The following is a 22,732-nucleotide window of genomic DNA, read 5'->3' on the forward strand; positions in this document are numbered from 1 at the left end:
AATTTTATTTACAAAAAATGTGAACACAAAGTCATGTTTACCAAATCACCAGTAGAAACAAACATTAGGAGGCATCTTCTTTGCTCGGAAATCCCCAAGTGGGCTTCCCGAAGCCCTATTTCTTTTTTATCTCAGCGTCGCAGTCACGTTTCTCTGGTGTTCTGCCACGAAGGCAAACAGGTTGGAAAACCATTGCCAATATTCTTGTCCCTGTGTTTGCAATTTTAAAAAATACCCTTGTCCCACATAGTTGAGCTCTGACCTGCCATTTGCTTTGGGCAATCCCTCTACTGTTTGAAGCTGTCTCCATTGTGTGAAGGGCTTCCCTGTGAGCCCAGAAAGAGAGTACTTGGCACAATCACTGACTTCAGGAGGTCAGGAGTTCTTTGGATCAAAGACTCACTTGATAGCAGCCAGTCATCACCACCTTTCAGTATAATAATGTATTACACCCAAAGAAGGATGTTAACATGAAGGTTTCAAAGTCCAGCTCTCCAAAATTAGAAAATGCTAGTATTAAGGTTACTCATGCAACCTTAATTCTGGCACCTTTTGTGCATCCATTGTGATGTAGTCTTTAATTATATGCTGCTTTTCCACAGGTCCCCTGTCTCATTCAATGCACAGGTTGGATGGTGCTTTGGGAATGAATCAGGATTGTATTGAGGAGGAGGCTGTTGCCTATAGAACTCCTGCCTCATATGTTGCTGGTGTTAGAGGGTCTGAAATGTATAAGACAGAGGACCACAGGAAACGAAAGGATGGTCTCAAGGTTAATGAAGTTAAATGCTGCCCTGTAGAATTGGATTCTCTCTCTCTTTGCCACAGGATTCCTATATGATGCTATAAGGAAAAGCACTTAAACCAAATTTCACTGCTGGCCACAGGCCACTAATTGCATATAACTCATTTTCTGGATGCCCAGACACTTGGGCCAGATTTGTAGAAGTCCTGAGCACTAACAACTGCAACTGAAAAGTGGAGTGGATTGGAGCTGTGTTTTGAACACATGAAGTGCTAGAAATAGATGAAGTACTCTAAATAATTGGGCCCTAGATATTGCAAGTTGTGCACCCAAAATTAATAAACACTTTTCACCGTTTTTGCATTAACACTCTTGTGCCTCAGCTATAAAATGGGAATAATAATAGCACCTGATCTGATGGGTGTTGTAAAGATAATTTATTCATATGTGATGCACTCAGATATTACCGGGAGAGTACCATAGGAAAGACGTGAGGAAATTAATAATTCTGTATTCAGTACTGTGTATTAAATATTATCTTGATCGACATAGTGAATGAAAAAAATAAAAATAAACATTGAATAATACTCATTCACTCAGTGAGGTAGGAGTCTGTGGAAAAAATAGTATGACATCATGTAGTTGGAGACTGTATCATAATGCAGACTCACCCTTAATTCTGGCATTTCCTGCTTTTTGATTGCTTGACATTACAGTCTTAACCGTGTCATTTTAATGTAGTTTTTAATGTAATTTCCTATTTAAAATAAAGACACAAATGGACAAAAAACCCACAGAAATTCTACCATGTGGAAACATATTGACCCTCAACTTGGGTCATGAACAAAGTTCAAACTTTTATACCCACAGTATAGACCCTTTGAGCTAGACAGAGGAATAATTGGTAGTAGTAGTAGGTGGTTGTCCTCTATGGAACAACCACTAGAAGGGGATGAGACACATTTTTTTCCGGGGGTTTCACAACTGTTTGCTGACAGCAGAGAAATGTAGAGAGTCTCAGGACTCCTGGGTTCAGTTCCAGGTTCTGGAGGGGAGTATAGCTGCCCCAGGTCTGCTTCCCTTCTAGTCTGCTACTCATCCTGTGGCTCTTGCCCCTCTGCTCCTGCCCAGACCCCAAGAGCTCCTTCCCTTATGTTATTAGCCAACATCCCCCAACCCAGCTACTGATTAAATCTGGCTAATGCGAGCAAGATGTTGGAATATTCCGTCTTATTCTTCTCAACCTTATCCTTCCTGCATCAATGATAAAACAAGTTATAGCTAGTCTATCATCTGTTCATTTCTCTTTAATATGAGTGATAGGTGAGTTTTCTTCTTCAGTTTTCTTTTCATTGGTGTAGAATACATTACACTTTGCCACATTCCTGTATGTCTTCTGTTCAGAGAAAGTACCTACATGCTGTGTAATGCTACAATTACTAATTTGTTTATATTCAGAGATTATGTTGTGAGACAATATAAAAAAATAATAAAAATAAAGAATTCCAGGCATAACACATCAGCAATTGAGAAGCCTAATAAACTAGGGGACAGTCAATCAGTGAGAGTATAAAACTGATATAAAGTAGTCTCAAATACTAAAGCTATCATGTGTATCATTCCAATTTTTCAAAGTTTTACCGGTCTCTTTGGTTCTTTATTTCTGTTTGACAGAAATTTCACAAGATATTTTAATTGGATTTTTTGTATTATAGCTTTTTTTATTATCTCATTAATCAAGTTTAGCAAGACATTATATTTTAAAATTCCTGACTGGTAGTGTGTATCTTTCTAGATTTTATCTATATTTGAAGTACATTCTGGGAGGAAAAGGTATTCATTGTACTTCACTTGAGGAAATTGTACTTTCCCTGTACTTAAAACAGTTGTTTGAATTTTAATAATCATTTTAATCACTGATAAAAATCCAGAAGCCATGCTACCATTGCTGGCTCCATGCCTGCTGTGATCTCTCAAAAAGGGGGTCACAGAATAAGGAGTAAATGTGAATTTAGAGCCATATCAACTTCACAGATGTTACCACTGGTATTTCCTCTGGAGTCAGATGGGAGCCTGTTACACAGAGCAGCAGTTCCCTGGCTCCATCCCAACCCATGCAGGCCCAGCCAGGGTTTGTGGGAAGGAGCTTCTACTGACTCCAGAGGAGGGAGGAGTATGCTGCAAGTTTGCTATCCTTCTGTACCAGGATGACAAACTTCTAACTTTGTATGGCTGAGTGATTGTATTATTCAGATATACTGTAGATAGCATAAACAGAGAACTGCATTCAGCAGAAAGGATTTAAGAGTTTCTGATGCATTGTTATTCAAAAAACACATAACTGTGGATCTTCACTCTTCATCAATCCAAACTATTCAGTTTGTTTGCACAGACCCACTTTCAGTAGGTTCCTTGTGTTCCTCAAGTACCTGGGACCTTCGTGATTAATTTAAAATCACAAATTCCTGCTGTGAACATCATGGAATCAGTTCTGGAAACATTTTCAGCAAGATGGTAACATAGCTGCCAGGAAGAATTCAGAATGCCTGAATTATGCCCCATATTCTTCATAGAGATGTGCTTATGATATTAATATGGCATAATTAAGATATGTTTTATGCAAGGTAGGTCATGGGAGGTTTTATTGGAAAGGTTATGATTTTCTGAATGTAATTATCCAATTTGTATGCATGTATCATTTCTGTATCTGAAGTTAGAAATAGTGACTGTGTAATAATTACAACTGTGTTTTCACTTGGGCAATGCCCACCAGACACTATGCAAACAGCCTGGATAGGCCATTAGGAAGGACAATAGGACTTTGAAGATATTAAACTCCCTCCTTCCTGAGAAGTTTTCTGGGATGCTGCTTTGACATTGCAGGGTCATGTTATCATGTCGCATGGTACCGGATACCATTTTGAATTGCTGGTATTTTTCCATTGGAAGAGGGTGGGGCTCAAACTAGGAAACAAAGAATTCCTACCATATGTAAATCCTATTTAAGGCTGGGGAGTGAGTTAATCTTGATTCTTCTCCACTGCCTCTCCTCCCAAGAAGGAAGACTGCGGAAAACACCTGAAGAAATAAAGGAACTAAGCTGGGGTAGGGCAGGGCTGAGCCCGGGCTGGAAATGGTGTCTGGCCCGTGAAGGATGTACCTGGAGTTTTAAGCTGCGAGCAAGAACTGCCTGTCCATAAAGAAATTCTGCAACCTGCTTAAAACAACATTTAGGGTGAGAAATTATTATTTGTAGCCAATATTCTGTAGTTTATTAAGCTTAGTTTGCGTGTTTTGTTTTATTTACTCAGTGATCTGCTTTGCTCTGTTTGCTATCCCGTCTAATCACTTAAAATTTACCTTTTGTAGTTAATAAACTTGTTTTTTGTTTATTCTAAAACACAGTTTGTGGAAATCATAACTGCAAAGGGGGAAGCTGTTCATATCTTCCTCCACATTGAGGGAGGGAGTGAATTTCATGAGCTTACATTATATAGATCTCTATATAGCACAAGACAATATAATTTTGGGTTTACACTCCAGATGGTGTGTACACCAGAGTGCTGGGCAATTCCACAAGCTGCGTCTTCACACCCAGAGTTGATTGCAGACTGTGTGTGATTCTACAGGGTGTGTGTGTGTGTGTGGCAGCAGGACAGGGTGAGGGAGCCCAGGCTAGTGGAACAGGCAGGCTCAGTGGGACTCCAATACATTAGGTGGCACCCCGAAATGGGGGTCCAACCCATCATGCTTGTATTTTAAATTCAAGTTCTGAATAATTTGTGTTAAATATGTACTTTGTTCAATGCAAATTTTGTATCTGCAGCATTTTGCAAGTTAAATGCATTTTCCCTTATATCACCAAAGTGATTTTAGATATGCTGCTGAAAGGGCCAATCTTATATAAATAGTAAACCATAATTCATAACATCATTGATTCTATATTCAATTGTCTAAATCTATATCTGTGTAGTTTCTGTATAGGTTTTCTTTGTCAACCTGGAGTCTTGTTTTTCTCCTATTAAGTATGCATTCTACCTCAGGTGATTAATAAATGCATCGAACATTTCCCTTCAATTGCTTGAAAATTAAAAAATGTTCTCCCTTTGCAGGGGGAGGGAATTACAGCCCCCTTCTTCAGCCTAGAGATAGTGAAAAAGAGATGGAGTCTTAGGAAGCAATAAGAGGTGGCTATGTAGAGGGGAATGGCCAAAGAATATTGATAGAAGACCTAAAATATGTTCATCCAACAAAAGGACAATAAATCAGACATTTTCATGTCATGAATAGTATTATTTCTCTGTGTATTTAGAAATATATATTTATGCATTGAGAAAAGATACTCAACAGTATTTTTAAAATCAATGTTAATATTTTGTAATATATATCGGTTTCTTAATTGCTGTAATGGCACTGTGAAATGTCCAATATCTTTAGGTCCTCCTATCCCTGAACACAGAGTAGAATGCCTATGTGATTACTGGTTTCAGAGTAGCAGCCGTGTTAGTCTGTATTCACAAAAAGAAAAGGAGTACTTGTGGCACCTTAGAGACTAACAAATTTATTAGAGCATAAGCTTTCGTGAGCTACAAAGTGAGCTGTAGCTCACGAAAGCTTATGCTCTAATAAATTTGTTAGTCTCTAAGGTGCCACAAGTACTCCTTTTCTTTATGTGATTACTGAACCAGCAGTGCCTACCCCTTTTATTTGTTCACCAGCAAAACTATTTTGTATAGCAATATTGTCAATATCACTCCTACTTCCATTTTCCCTCTCAGCTGAAATGGAGTTCATGCCAGCTAGTAATCCCTTCCAGAGTTTTTGAACAAATTAAATTCACAAACATCCAAGCAGAACCAAACTATTCCTTCTTTCTCATGTGCATGCTGCATGTGATCCCTTTAGGCCACAATGCCACTTTGAATACTTAATGTTGACTTATCAGGTTTCACTGACTGTTCAGGTATATGGGCAGAGTTAAATCTTGTTTTATTTTATCTGCTTTCGAACCAGGAATAGGGAGCTATAGCGGGATCAAATTGTTTCACTCTCTTCCATTGTTGAAGTACAAATAATAAGCATATTCTTAAATCTGTTGACATTCAGCACCTTTCAGATGAGAAAATGTCCCTAGATTTGAAATACATTTAGAAGTGGAGTTCTTGTCAGGGATCTATACAGTTCAAACAGAAGTCATTATGTTTTCATCAACACCTATTGCAGTGGATTAAGACCTGACCTTTATATTGTGACATTTATTATGGCCAATTCCATCTGAGGTTTCAAAACAAAGCTAGTTATTTGGGCTCAGCCCTCAAACTAAAACTGGAATGGGATAGTTGAAGCTCTCTAGCAAGTTGTCAGCATGTTCAGATTTTGAACTACCAATTATGTTTGAGTAGAAGGATAACCATTCAACCCTTTATTATTAGTAGTAGTAGTAGTATTAAAATTGGTTTAAGATTGGAAGGTTCTTTAACTGGGACACTATAAAAAGTTAACCTGTCAGGCAATGGGTAACTTCAAGGTTTGTTTGTTTTTCATATTTTATTTTTCAATTTATACAAGAAAAAACATTAACAGACAGCCTGCATTTTTCTTACTGCCTGAGGGACATTTTAATGCATTGTAGCATAATCATGTTATCTGTTTTATAGCTGCAGATCATTTTTATGACATTGTAGATGTTTAAAGCCTTTGTTGAATCAATATCTCGAAGCTTACCATCCTTTTAAGTTATGTGACGCTGCCAAATTTTAGACATGAAAGTATTCCAGATAAAACGTTATTGGGTTCTATAATTTTAACAAGATCTAAAAACAGTTTCCAAGCTCATTGGAACTGAAAACATTGATTTTTGTAAGGGTTGACACTTTTGTCAAATGGAGTCCATCCATTTAAATCCAACATCTGCTCTGCTGCCGTCCACGTAATTGTGTCCACGTAATTGCAATTCTCCTAATTTTTTGATGAATACTACGTTTACTATACATTCGATCATGAAATATAATGTTGTCCTCCAGTCCAGAAGGTACAAAGATATCGGATAACAATATTAATACTTAATGTGTTTTAAATGGTTTATACAATTTACTTGATTCAGATTACAATATGTATACAGACACACATGAAACAGTTCCTTCCTGCTTTTTTACCTGTTAGAGACATGTTTACATGTTTATGTTATAAACTGTTGTAGTTGGATGTAGATATGTCCGGTGATAGCATCCTACAATCTAATATTTGAGTAATTTCCAACACCTTATTCATGAGCTTAAGCATTATGTTCTTGCAGTACAACTGTAGTAGGTGTCAGGGCATTTTTAGTCTGCACACAATGTAGCTCAATCATTTAAGTAAAATAAAAGAGCTTTGAATACTGTAGCTCAATTTAACACATCTAACTAGGCTCTAGTTAGTCCAGTTTGCTACAGCATGAAAAAGAAGACCCAAAAAGAGATTAATATTATTTATTTAGACATGTTTATTGATATTAATCACCAAGAATGTGAGTGCCTTGCATCTGTAATGAAATTATGGAACAGCAAAATACAAGACTTTGTACCTCAGTTCCAGTAAAGCACTCCACACCCTGCAGCCACACTCATTCCATAACAAAATCCTCCAGTCAAACTAAAAACTGTGAACAGATTACAAATTAAGTCTTATACTGGGCCCTTAGTTCCAGGGAAACACTGGAGAAAACAGGTTCTGGAGATGTAGGCCCTGCACCAAGAATGCTCTGCCATCAGCTAAGGAGAGTTTGACAAGAGATACTGACAGTGAGAGCAACCTGCTGTTCCTACAATAAGAAAATAGGCAGTTTCTGAAATAACCAGTTTCCAGGCCATTTAGTGCTTTTCAGAGCATAACCACCACCTTGAATTGCACTCTGAAATGAAAATGTAGGCAGAGTTTGAGAGTGGAGAACAGGTGTTATGTGCTTACAATGTCTCACCCCTCACTCAAAAGTGAGGCTGCTGTATTCTACTAGCTGAAGCCTTCAGGAATTTTTCAAAAGGAGACATGCATTGCAGATATAGCTTGTTTGGAACACTAGAGAGAATGGATGGCCTGTGGGTAAGGCACTGGAGTGGGGCTGCATTCAGTTCCTATCTCTGCTACAGATTCTCTGTATGACCTTGCACAAATCACTTAGGGCTTGGCTACACAAGAAAGTTTTACCAGTTTAAATGATTTAATTATACCTGTATAACTCCTTTGTGGACACTCTTATTCCAGTATGAGTGGCATTTTTTCAATTTAGTTTAAATCCCTTTCCCACTCTACATAAGCTGAACCAAAAAAAACCCCCAATACCGTCTTTTATACTAGAATTTAGTTCTTCTTCTGTTTGTAAGGTTTTTGGAATCTTATGGTTTATGCAAATTTGTTTATTTGAAGTTGGTCAATGTATAGTTTTAATGAATATATTTGAGCTACTGGTTAGGCCTGTATGTCAGTTGCTAATTCAGTGCTCAAAAATCCTTACGCAAACTCTTTGACTGACCATCTTTGACTGGATGACCTAACCTACTTTTACCCAGAAACTGAATTTCATTTACTCAGAACAAATTTCTCTTGGTTAAAATAATATTGCCTACTGACCCAAAATATGCTGTAGGAATATTTATACAAATAAAATGTTAGTCATACAAGACCACTCACAAACAACAAATAAAAAAGGAAGAATAGGCTGAATTGAAATCTAGTTTCTCTCATGAACTATTGACAGACATGATTTTACATTATTCATCCAGTTCTGATTGCAGTATTGCAGTAAAGTAACTTTGAAGTTACAAAGGTCTGAATCACTATGGTAAGGTCCGTAGTAGATGGAAATGGTCACAGCTTCTTCCAGAAATACATAAAAAAGGCATTATGTCAGTGGTTCTCAAACTTGTTCAGGGAAAGCCCCTGGCGGGCCAGGCCCATTTGTTTAAGTGCTGCGCCAGCAGGTTCGGCCAATCGCAGCTCCCTCTGCCCGCTCCAGGCCAATGGGGGCTGCGGGAAGGGCAGCCAGCACATCCCTCAGCCTGCGCCACTTTCCGCAGCCCCCATTGGCCTGGAGCGGTGATCCGCAGACAGTGGGAGCCGCGATCGGCCGAACCTGCGGACGCGGCAGGTAAACAAATCGGCTCAGCCCACCAGGGGCTTTCCCTGAACAAGCGGCGCCCCTAGTTTGAGAACCACTGATTTACATGAAAAGAAAAGGAGTACTCTAAGGTGCCACAAGTACTCCTTTTCTTTTTGCGAATACAGACTAACACGGCTGCTACTCTGAAAACTGATCTACATGCTACATTTATGGCTGAAAACAGAGTGATAGGATTCAAGGACACCCATGAGATCAAGATGTAACCAGCTATTCCAACACTACCTTATTATGGTTGGTTAGGGACTGACTGAGTGATAATCTGCACTGAGTGATCATTAGAACAGAGGTTACCACTGGTTGTTTTAGGGTCACTGGCAAGCTGTCTTTACAAAATTCTCTTACAAAGATTTAACAGTTTGCTATATTACTGTCCACACCCATATTTAATTGTCCTAACAGATTTTACCAAAGAGGTGTAGGTGTTGGTCGATAAGTTTTGTAAACCAATCTGAAAGCCACAATAATGGTCCAATTAAAACCCCAGAAGTTATAATTTTTTAAAAAATAGTTTTTCAGACAAAATCACCATATGCCCCTCTTCAGGCTCTAGATTCCTGGAGGTTAGCTCTCTAGAATCCATGAAATAACTTTTTTGCACTCAAATTCCAACTTTGTACTTTAACAGTCAACATAAAATTGGGGTACTATGAATGACCTAATTAATGTTTGAAGCATCACTTATAATAATGGAAAAATATGAGTGGAGATATTGGTATCAAATAATAGATGCTTTATCTCTTATAAAATGTGTAAAGAGCATATCTCACAAGACTACACTGCCCTGAAATCTCTCATTCTTAGCCCCAGCCTCAGTAAAATTTCCTCTTCCCACCCAAACATAAACAGTATCAATTGTAAATGAAAGTAGTTAGAGGTCACGCTTGCTAAAAATTTAACCTTTTTTTCTATAAGACCAGATTTTTTTAAGTCAGTTCTAGATAATATGTTGTGAACTAGAGACTAGAATGTGAGCTCTTCAACTGATGAATGGAATTTCAATGTAGTACAAATGAAACTGCCAAAATGAAAATTGCAGTTGAAGGAAGTGGGTCAGCAGTTGAGCTATAATCAATACCCAGTTTAAGTAAACAATTGTCATCTCCCACAGTTAGAACAAGATGCACATAGTCTTACAGAAGTAAAATTTTTTGATATATAAATTTTGAATATACCTCATGAACGCCTCTGAGGCCATTTGCAACAAATAACTCTCATTTTCACATCTTCCAGGCAATGTCTTGTGTAAGTTTATGCTGAGACAATATCCAGTCCTTCCAAACAAGCTGAGCATTTTGGAAACCCTGGAAGCTATGGAACAATGTTCACATGAAGTGAAAAGCGATGAGGTTCAGAAGTGACCAAAAGGAGCTGCTTATATTACCAAATACACAACATACCACAGGTAACCCTAACTGTAAAGGCAAATCAGTGGTGTCCGCAATGTTTCAGTAAGTAGTACCTTAATTAATATATAAAGTATTAAAAATGTTTCTCATGGAGTGAATTACATGAGAAAATTACAAACTCCTACACTATAAAAATACCACTTCAGCAAAACAGAATGTTACATGATCTAAACTAAACTAAAACATTGAAGGTATTTTTGAAATTATAGTTTTGTCTAAAAATATTTCTGGATTTCACATGGTCCACATTTTGCAGAAAGGCATTTTTTTTAGTAAATTAACTGTGTTTAAATCAAATTTCTAAAATGTGATTGAATTCTGCTGTTTTAGTATGAGATTTGCTAAAATTGTATAAAATATTACCAATACGATTTAAAGAAATGCTGTCATATTGATATGCTAATGGGAAGCTTATTAGCTTTAGGCTTGATCTTACATTCCTTACTTGGGCAAAAGTATCATGAAGCTTCCAACTGCTTCCAGTTCTCCTCTCTGTGGATCAATATATGTGTAAAACAGAAAGTGTTTGTGCGCAGCTAGTTTTCCAGCTCTTATCCTGTTCTAACCCAGAAAAACAGCTTCATACTATAAAAATGGCAGTTGATCCTGACTGCATTTTTCTCCTCTCCGCTAGCAATGGAGTGCATTCCAGCCAATAATGCTTTCCAGATTTTTTGAACAAATGAAATGTATATGTGTCTAATGCAGAACCAAACTGTTTCCTGTTTCTTGTGGGACATGCTGAATGCAATTTCTTTGGACTACATTTCTCTGACTATTAATATTGACGATCAGATTTCAGTGACCATCGTTATATGGATTATGTGGACACAAATAATTCTTATTTTATTCTATTTGCTATGTAGTCAGGTAATAGCAAGATACAGTGTGGTCTTATGGCATTCCTCTCTATTTCATTTCTCAAAAAGAAAAGGAGTACTTGTGGCACCTTAGAGACTAACAAATTTATTTGAGCATAAGCTTTCGTGAGCTACAGCTCACTTCATCGGATGCATTTGGTGGAAAATACAGCGGGGAGATTTATATACACACACAGAGAACATGAAACAATGGATTTTATCATACACACTGTAAGGAGAGTGATCACTTAAGATGAGCCATCACCAGCAGCAGTGGGGGAAAAGGAGGAAAACCTTTCATGGTGACAAGCAAGATAGGCTATTTCCAGCAGTTAACAAGAACATCTGAGGAACGGGGGGGTGGGGGGGGGGAAATAACATGGGGAAATAGTTTTACTTTGTCACGGCTAACCTGGTGGCTGAACTTTGTGACTTTGTCCTCACCCATAACTATTTCACATTTGGGGACAATGTATACCTTCAAATCAGCGGCACTGCGATGGGTACCCGCATGGCCCCACAGTATGCCAACATTTTTATGCTGACTTAGAACAACGCTTTCTCAGCTCTCGTCCCCTAATGCCCCTACTCTACTTGCGCTACATTGATCTTCGTCATCTGGACCCATGGAAAAGAAGCCCTTGAGGAATTCTACCATGATTTCAACAATTTCCATCCCACCATCAACCTCAGCCTGGACCAGTCCACACAAGAGATCCACTTCCTGGACACTACGGTGCTAATAAGCGATGGTCACATAAACACCACCCTATATCGGAAACCTACTGACCGCTATTCCTACCTACATGCCTCTAGCTTTCATCCAGATCATACCACTCGATCCATTGTCTACAGCCAAGCTCTACGATATAACCGCATTTGCTCCAATACCTCAGACAGAGACAAACACCTACAAGATCTCTATCATGCATTCCTACAACTACAATACCCACCTGCTGAAGTGAAGAAACAAACTGACAGAGCCAGAAGAGTACCCAGAAGTCACCTACTACAGGACAGGCCCAACAAAGAAAAGAACAGAACGCCACTAGCCATCACCTTCAGCCCCCAACTAAAACCTCTCCAACGCATCATCAAGGATCTACAACCTATCCTGAAGGACGACCCATCACTCTCACAGATCTTGGGAGACAATCCAGTCCTTGCTTACAGACAGCCCCCCAACCTGAAGCAAATACTCACCAGCAACCACACACCACACAACAGAACCACTAACCCAGGAACCTATCCTTGCAACAAAGCCCGTTACCAACTCTGTCCACATATCTATTCAGGGGACACCATCATAGGGCCTAATCACATCAGCCACACTATCAGAGGCTCATTCACCTGCGCATCTACCAATGTGATATATGCCATCATGTGCCAGCAATGCCCCTCTGCCATGTACATTGGTCAAACTGGACAGTCTCTACATAAAAGAATAAATGGACACAAATCAGACGTCAAGAATTATAACATTCAAAAACCAGTCGGAGAACACTTCAGTCTCTCCGGTCATTCGATTACAGACCTGAGGATGGCTATCCTTCAACAAAAAAACTTCAAAAACAGACTCCAACGAGAGACTGCTGAATTGGAATTAATTTGCAAACTGGATACAATTAATTTAGGCTTGAATAGAGACTGGGAATGGATGAGTCATTACACAAAGTAAAACTATTTCCCCATGTTATTTCTCCCCCCACCCCACACCCCACTGTTCCTCAGATGTTCTTGTTAACTGCTGGAAATAGCCTACCTTGCTTGTCACCATGAAAGGTTTTCCTCCTTTCCCCCCCGCTGCTGGTGATGGCTCATCTTAAGTGATCATTCTCCTTACAGTGTGTATGATAAAAACCATTGTTTCGTGTTCTCTTGTGTGTGTATATAAATCTCCCCATTGTATTTTCCACCAAATGCATCCGATGAAGTGAGCTGTAGCTCATGAAAGCTTATGCTCAAATAAATTTGTTAGTCTCTAAGGTGCCACAAGTACTCCTTTTCTTTTTGCGAATACAGACTAACACGGCTGCTACTCTGAAACCTGAAATATTTCATTTCTGAAATGCAAGAGATCAGTACGTTAGTAAACCAGCTGACATTTTGGTAAGAATTCTCCCGAGATTGTCTAAACATAGATTCATAGATACTAAGGTCAGAAGGGACCATTCTGATCATCTAGTCCGACCTCCTGCACAGCGCAGGCCACAGAATCTCACCCACCCACTAAACAGACACAAGTCATCAGGCGCAGATATTTCTAAATACAAAATATTTCATCTGAGTAGATTAAAAATGGAACATTTGTTGTTCCTCTTACTATAGTTAAGTTAGTTTGGTGATTTTAAGTCCATTCTCAAAACCTGCACTAAGAAGCAGTGTAACATATACAAGATTCAAACTGCATAGTAAGTACAGTAAGTAATCAATATGTTGAGAAACTAACCACATTGTATCTCTAAGGGTCTGATCCTGCAGTCTGTAGGCAAAATTCCCACTAAACATCTTGCATTAACAAGTTTTTACTCTTAATGCATCAGCTTTTAAAAATTTGGGATGTTTTCAGTCTAACATCAGGAACAAGTATTACCAAATCCCAGGAAAGAAAAGTTGCCAAAACTTATTATATTTAAGGGCTTTATACTAAGACAGAACTGAAGCCACAGTGCAGGTTGGGACAGGCCTATGAGTCGGCAGCTGGAAGAGCTCTAGGTCAGATTGGAAACGGTGTATTCCAAGAGGTGGGTCTAATTTATTTTAAAGGTGGAAGCACTGGCACCCAACCCCAGAACAAGTACCAGCAGTTCTGCTGCCAGGGGTAAGTGGAAACTGGAAAGACCACAGAGACCCAGCTGACTGGGAGCCCATGTAACTAGGCCCAGTTTTTTTTCTTGAATCTCCACCCTATGAGATTTTTGTAGGCTCTACCCCTCTGAGGATGCCATCCATGTCTCTGAGGGGTGATGTAGTAGAGAAGCACCTAAGAGGCCTTTCACGCAATGTGATTGCTGGAGAATTGACTCTGAATGAGAAGTCCATAGACCAGTCTTGGTCTCTGAAGCACTTTCTTGTGATGTACAGTCCCATAGTACTGTCTCTCCTTCTTTGCAGCTGGGAGGGAGAATGAAATGAAAATCAAAGATGGCTAGTGTAAAAAGTATTTTTCCCAAAAGGACAAAACAGATAGATAAAAATACATATATGCTTTCTTTCCCTTTATTACTTTTTCTAGTAAGCAATTGCTACGGTGGCCACAGGGATGTTACACCATTGTGAATGTGGAAAGGGATCCGAGGGAACCTGAATGGTCCGAAAAAGCAGAAACTATACTAGAATGTATAATGTTCCACACTGAAATGGTTTGGGAAGCAGTCAGGTCAGTTCCTTCCATTTTTAACTTATAATTCTGCTTTCCTTATCTGTAAAGAAGAGCCACACACTTTTCTGCTTGACTGATCTTCTGAAACCTAGCAGTACATTTCTTCCATGTCATATCACTTCAGACAACAAATGACTATCTACCATGTTGCATTTTCTTCAGCCTGTGGCCATCTTTGCTAGAGTAGTTGATTTTAAGTTGGGAAGGAATCCTCCTTAAGTGGATTTAACAATCTATACTGGAGAATTATTCACATTTTTTTAAGTTTTATATTAAACTGAAGAAATAGATGAGAATGTTAGATCAATGTTCTGTATAAGGTATCTGAGGAAAACAGCCATTTATTAAACACAACAATGAACAGAGAGCAGCTGGTGTAAAGTGTTCATTTTCAAATTCAACATCTTTGAGAACAACTTCTGGTTTGCCTAATAAAACAGTCTGATTTATATTTCCTAAAGTTTCTTAGGTTTAGGGGGCCTGAATTTTGGTGGTAGGCCAACTCTGCTGGATGCAGTGCCCAAGGAGATGGAGCAAAGGTAGCTATAATACCACCTTTGTACCCTCCCCTATCTTGCAGTCAGCTGGGAGTCACTTCAGCCTGTGATACATGTTAGAACAGCCTCAGCAATGCCTTACTTTGTGCCCAGTTGTCTGTGCCCCAAGGAGCCTGTCTAGCAGCCAGCAAGGATTGTCCTGTGGTTAGAATGCTAGTTTGAGCTCTGTGAGACCCAAATACAACTCCCCTTAGCATGAACATCTGGTGTAAATGTGGACAAATCACCCGGCTTCCGTTTCCCATCTGTAAACTGTACCCTACTTCACAGGGACCATGTGAGTATAAATACATTACAAATTGTGAGGTGGTCAGATACTTTAGAGAATGGGGCAGCAATGAACTGGATCTATTGTTTTCACAGGAGTGTACCACTGCTATGGCTGTCCCTTAAACCTGCAAGTCTGATAATATCAAACATTGTTCTACTTACTGGGGTTGAATGCAAAACAACAGACAAGAAAAGCAAACATGTCAGCCATGAACCAAAATGCTTTGTGAGAAAAATGACTATTATTTAGTGTATTGAAAAAGAAACAGACTTTGTAGCTAATAGAAAAGATTTTCTCTTTATTATTTTTATAGTACAAAAAGCAGATAATATATTTATGATTTCAAAGAAGATGCTGAAGGAATAGGTCTGAAATATGGGCAGGACCTGCACTCTTAAAACCAACTATGCCAGCTTACAATCAAGCTTTATAGGCAACCAATCTGTCACTTTATAGGCAAGCAATGTAAAGGGTGGAATGTGGGCACTTTATACTCACAATTGATCAAATCAGTGACTAAGAAAATGTGTGGTTGAATCCTGAACAACCTGAAAATAAGGAACTGAGAACTCTGTGAAGACAGAATTATAATAACGAAGCTTTGTGGTCATAAAGTGACTTTCCCACATTGTCAGAAGGTAAGAGCAAATTATACAACTGGAAAAAAGACTTTCATACCATATTCAGCATGTAGGAGCTTGTCTTGAACAGGCTTAATGCAGGGCCTGAGCCTGAGAAGGAGCCAGAGTTTACCAATGAACATTGCCAAAGAGCCACAGTAAAAGGTCAGCAGCCTCCCATCCGCTACCCCCTTTCAGTCCCCAGCTCCTCCTGCCCACTGGCAGCCCCGCCAATCAATGCTTCTCCCCCCTTCCGCCCACCGCAATCAGCTGTTTTGCAGTGCGCAGGAGACTCTGGTGGCGTGGGGGAAGGAGCAAGGGCCTGGCAGGCTCAGGAGAAGGGGCAGGGACCTTGGAAGAAAGAGTGGAGTGGTGGCAGGACCTGGGGCAGAGCAGGGGGTTGAGCAGTGAGCACCCCACAGCACACTGGAAAGTTAGCATCTGTAGCTCCAGCCTTGGAGTCAGTGCCTAGGCAAGGAGCTGCATATTAACCTCTGAAGAGCCGCATGCAGCTCCAGAGCCACAGGTTGGCCACCCCTTGCTTAATGTGACAGTGAGATTCTTAATCTGATCCATTACCTCCAAGTAAATTAACAAAGAGGGGTACTGGACTAGACCGACCTGTGGGCTGTCTCAGTAGGGCAGTTCTTATATTCCTAATGTAATCCTCAGAGCTAGAAGGATTAAAGCTCTCTGCTCCCTCATTATTATTATGAATAATAACCCTGGGACTATGTCTGAACTGCAATTAAACACTCCTAGCTGGCCCGTGTCAGCTGACGAAGGCTCTCGGTGCTCTGGCTAAAGGGCTGTTTTAATTGTGGTGTAAATGCTCGAGCTTGGGCTGGAGCCTGGACTCTGGGACCCTGTGAGTGGGGAGGGTCCCAGAGCTTAAGCTTCAGCCCAAGCCTGAACAGCTGCATTACAGTTAAACAGCTCCTTAGCCTGAGCCCTGTGATCTTGAGTCAACTGACTCGGGTCAGCCATAGGTTTTTAATTGCCCTGTAGACATACCCTAATAGGCTTAACTTACATAATTATACTTTTGCCCCTGTGCATTTCTATGCGATCTTCTTTAAGTATTAGTTGGAGCTTGTTTGTGTTATGTTTTCAAAATGATGATCTCCTGCACATAAATGTACTTATATAAGAGGTGAAATTGTGAAAGGCATAGCCTGAGATAAGTAGGTCACCTGAGGTGACGGATAGTGAACTCTGATTAGCGAGGCAGCCCAGATTCAACAAGGGAAGTGGATGGGTGCTGTCTGAGGGGGTCAGGACTCTGTTGGAAAGATTGGGAATCTATCCAGGGGTTTTCCTTTCCTCTGGGTTTCCTGCCTACAGACTCTCAGACAGCCCTACACAGAGCTAACTTTGTGGGGCAGGACTGGGCAACAACAGAGCTGATTTTGTGGGACTGAACCAAGCAGTAGCAGAGCTGAAGAGAAATGCATCTTGACATCTACTTGGTCATCACTGAGCCTAATGGGATTCAGGAGTGCATCTTGTTTTGTAAATCAAATTTCTCTGGGCCTCAGCAAACTGGCAATTACTTACTGGGACTGTGGGGTTGTCAGACTCCTCACACAGTTTGGGTTTGCTAATTTTATTTTATGTAAATATATGGTTATTGTATTTTTTTTTCCAAATAAGAGGTAAATATGGTTTCGTGTTCCCAAAGACAACTAAGTACTTAAGAGTGAGGAAGAAACACTGGTAAATATCGTGGTTCTTCCGTTGGGTTTTTTTGCACGGTGGGGGGGAAGGAAGGGTAAATTTTAAGTTCCTAAAATCTGGGAGTGGATGAGTATATGGGTGAGGCTTGAGTCAATCATTTTATTTATTTAGAAGAGATCCTTAGATAGCATTAGAATCATAGAATCATAGATATCAGGGTTGGAAGGGACCTCAGGAGGTCATCTAGTCTAACCCCCTGCTCAAAGCAGGACCAATCCCCAACTAAATCATCCCAGCCAGGGCTTTGTCAAGCCTGACCTTAAAAACTTCTAAGGAAGGAGATTCCACCACCTCCCTAGGTAACGCATTCCAGTGTTTCACCACCCTCCTAGTGAAAAGTTTTTCCTAATATCCAACCTAAACCTCCCCCACTGCAACTTGAGACCATTACTCCTTGTTCTGTCATCTGCTACCACTGAGAACAGACTAGATCCATCCTCTTTGGAACCCCCTTTCAGGTAGTTGAAAGCTGCTATCAAATCCCCCCTCATTCTTCTCTTCCACAGACTAAACAATCCCAGTTCCCTCAGCCTCTCCTCATAAGTCATGTTCCAATCCCCTAATCATTTTTGTTGCCTTCAGCTGGACAATTTCCAATTTTTCCACATCCTTCTTGTAGTGTGGGGCCCAAAACTGGACACAGTACTCCAGATGAGGCCTCACCAATGTCAAATAGAGGGGAATGATCACGTCCCTCGATCTGCTAGCAATGCTCCTACTTATACAGCCCAAAATGCCACTGGCTTTCTTGGTAACAAGGGCCCACTGTTGACTCATATCCAGCTTCTCGTCCACTGTAACCCCTAAGTCGTTTTCTGCAGAACTGCTGCCGAGCCATTCGGTCCCTAGTCTGTAGCGGTGCATGGGATTCTTCCATCCTAAGTGCAGGGACTCTGCACTTGTCCTTGTTGAACCTCATCAGATTTTTTTTGGCCCAATCCTCTAATTTGTCTAGGTCCCTCTGTATCCTATCCTTACCCTACAGCATATCTACCTCTCCTTCCAGTTTAGTGTCATCTGCAAATTTGCTGAGGGTGCAATCCACACCATCCTCCAGATCATTTATGAAGATATTGACCAAAACCTGCCCCAGGACTGACCCTTGGGGCACTCCATTTATACTGGCTGCCAGCTAGACATGGAGCCATTGATGACTACCCGTTGAGCCCGACAATCTAGCCAACTTCCTATCCACCTTATACTTCTTTAACTTGCTGGCAAGAATACTGTGGGAGACCATGTCAAAAGCTTTGCTAAAGTCAAGGAACAACATGTCCACTGCTTTCCCCTCATCCACAGAGTCAGTTATCTCATCATAGAAGGCAATTAGATTGGTTAGGCATGACTTGCCCTTTATGAATCCATGCTGACTGTTCCTGATCACTTTCCTCTCCTCTAAGTGCATCAGAATTGATTCCTTGAGGACTTGCTCCATGATTTTTTCCAGGGACTGAGGTGAGGCTGACTGGCCAGTAGTTCCCAGGATCCTCCTTCTTCCTTTTTTTAAAGATGGGCACTACATTAGCCTTTTTCCAGTCGTCCGGGACTTCACTTTACTACTTTCCCATTGGCCCTTTACTACTTCTAATGCCACCTGGTAGAAGGACTATACTTATATGGACTACCTTTACCCATCATCCAGCCTTCTGTGTCCCTAGGGTTGAGAATGCAAGCACTGTGCCAGAGAAGACTGAAACTGCAGGAGCTATGGTGCAAGAGAAATACAGCTACATGTCTTCTGCAAATTGGTGATACTCCTTTTTAATTATGCCAGCATCAACAAAATAGACTCCAGGCTGTTTGAGGAAGTGAACACATGTTTGCAGCAGTATGTTCCAACCCTTTAGCACATGCACACAGCTTACCTTTTTGATACAGTAAGTAGTTTTACATCAGAAATCCTTATACTGTTGAAACAGTGCTCATAAATGGACTCTAGAATAATCTCTTAATCTTTGCAATTGGTGACAAGTTTTTATATAGTATATAACATCATTTTAATAAATTAAAAATAAAACACTGATTTAGAATTTGTTCATTAAAGCTGGTTTAATTTTTCAGTTTTCCTGAAATTAAACATGCAGTTTTTATGATTGTCTGTAAAGAAATGTTGTAAGAGTTTCAAATATACTCCTCAAAGAAGTGGTTTCATCAGCGTTATCAACTGAGGGGGTGAATGTATCATCTCCAGAAGAATTATTCCACATCATTGGCGTCTCTTGGCAGGCTGACGTGTTTTCACTTGACATTGCTATAACCCCTGGGAAAGTAAACAAGACCTGCCTTGGCATGAATAATTAATCACTGGGACTTCACATTGACTAAGGGTACATCCCTTTTGGGGCGGGTGGGGGGAAATCAAATCCCTGAAGTCAATTCTACTATTGTCTTGTTTATCCCTTTGAGCATTCTTCCATTTAGGGAGTGCACAGGGAGGGACTTTCAGCAAAGAGCTAACTCCTGCATCGGTGGTCTATAAATTAATCCTCATTATTTTTACTGGGTTCTGGTGCAATGGAAAGATGCTGACTTATTGAGGCCCTTCTGAGAACTCTGGACTGTCTCGAGTTGCAGCAATGTCTGGAAAATGGACTCATTCTCAGAAACCCAGCTAAGATGCAGAATTTTTCCGATTTGTAAAATGTGCAAAAATATCTGTTAATCATATGGTAGACTCATTGTTTTATTACCAGTGACCACAGGGACTGCATGATACACAGCTGGCAGATGTAGATAAAACACTGTTAGGACTATGGCAGGGGTGGTCAAACTTACTGACCCTCCAAGCCACATACAACAATCTTCAGAAGTTTGAGAGCTGGGGAACACCTGCTGGAGCTCGGGGCTTCAGCCTCATGGGAGGTGCCTGCCAAGGCTTGGGGCTTCAGCCGTGCTCCTGCTGAAACCTGAAATGGGGCTGAAGCCCCGAGCCCGCCCCCATTGGGAAGAAGCTCCTACTCCACCACCCCGCTGCAAGGCAGAGGTCCTGAGCTCTTCCCCTCTTCCTCCAGTCTGGTAGGTGGAGAATGGATAGGGGGTGTAGGGGTCTCCGCAAGCTACACTTTAACCGTTAAAGAGCCTCATGTGGCTCACGAGCCATGCTTTGGCCATCCTGATCTATGGACTTCCTTATTCTAGAGAACTTGGATCTAGTTATTCAGTCATACACTAAAGAGGGGACATTTAAATTGATGACCAACATGGTGACACCCAATCAGTCTGGCTGATTTCAAGTTTTCCCTACCTGTCTAACTTCTGCAGGTCTTCCAGTGTGAAAAATCTGAATTTTCCATGTAACTGGCTAACATCCCTGTAAACTCTAATGAGTTTATGAATTCTAAATTTCAGCATTAGACCAACTTGTATTTTTCTTATTTTAGCTCATTCTTTTTTAATTTGGCCATTTTGAAGGTATCACATATTTTCTACCACTGGCAGATTTTCTAATGCTTTTTGTTTTGTGTCAACAGGAGATATTTGACTCTTTACTGTTTCTTCTAATACTTACTTTGTCTTGTCTGCTAAAAAAGTTAAGCTATCTTTTTAAAGAATTTACTCGATAACAGGTAGCTGTGAGCTTTTTCCTTTATGTATAGCATCTCGTATTCCAAGAGTTCTTTAGTGACCTCTTCCTCTAAGAAGCTCAAAGAATTTCTGGTATTTTTTTAATCTGTCAGAGCAGAGGTTGCTTCTGAATTTGTCTTAGTATTTCTGCCTGAAACAGCTGTGCAGTCTATGTTTCAAATTGCCAGCATTAAATCAACATTGTTTTCCTAGTCACTCTTCATCAATTTGTCATATAGATAAGCCCACTACCTGCACTAGCAATCTTCCATTATCCATAGTTCTTGCTATTTTTCCACATTCTTTTATCAACACCCACACAGGTTCTTTACTCCCAAATACATTCTGTCTCTTTTCTTGTCGCTTTTTCACTGAGCTACCTAGGGAGACATCATCAAATAGCTAATAATTCTAAAAATGGAGCCTGTCACATGACTTATTTTGCTGGTGAAACAAGTGCTTAGGAGCAAAAAATAAATAAAAAAATTAAAATAACACAGAATAGGAAAAAACCCTAGACAATTTAAAAATAAAACAAGAGGGACCCAGACGCAGTTTTAACTATGGCTATAGCTGTGTGAGGTGTTTGCAAGCACACCCTTTAAAAGAATGATTTTTTTCCTTCTTCAAATAAACGGGAGATGCTAGTTCCCTCTGCTTCCCTATGGCTGTTTCTGCCCCAGGCATTTTGCTCTGTTGCAGCTGTGCTCCCCTGAAGTAAATGGCGCTTCCTGGAGACCACATCTTTAGTTACTGGTACAAGAATCATTGTAATGTGCAAGGAAATATTTTAAGAATAATTTCAAATGACTATTAAAACACAACACTGCATAATAAAATCACAATTGGACCATGCAGAAATAGCTCCTGAAGACACAGGATCCTAAACTGCTATTCCCTTCAAGGGGATGCTGCTACAATACAGAAAAAATCTCAGTGCAGCAAAGAAAAGGGGCAAAAAAGAGGCACAGTGGTTCGACCTATCCTTTGTCTCCTCCCTGCCCTTCACGCCTTCCATTTATCTATTTTGGGCCACTATTTCTCAGCACTAAGCTTCCACAATTCAACACAATATGTTGTTTCATATCACATAGGATGGTCATTCCTGGCAGAGGCAACATATGTTATCAAGAAATCTGCTGTCTGGACATCAGGGAAAGTATGTTCCAAAATCAATTTGGGTCTTCAAGGACACCTTTTTTTCTTGATAAAATATGGCAGGGGGTGGAGCGGGGCAAGAAACTATGCTCTAAGAGTCCATTCATCTTTTTTTAAAAAATGTATCCATTAAACAGTAATTAAATAATAAAAGAAAGGTCTTTTACAAAAAATTGACTATTTTATAATAAAGCCAAAGGAATTTCATTATATAATTAAAATCAATATGATAAAGGAAACAGCTAAAGCAACTGCAGTATAGAAATCTGGCGGA

The sequence above is a fragment of the Dermochelys coriacea genome, chromosome 8, assembly GCF_009764565.3.
Source record: "Dermochelys coriacea isolate rDerCor1 chromosome 8, rDerCor1.pri.v4, whole genome shotgun sequence".
Classification (NCBI taxonomy): Eukaryota; Metazoa; Chordata; order Testudines; family Dermochelyidae; genus Dermochelys; species Dermochelys coriacea.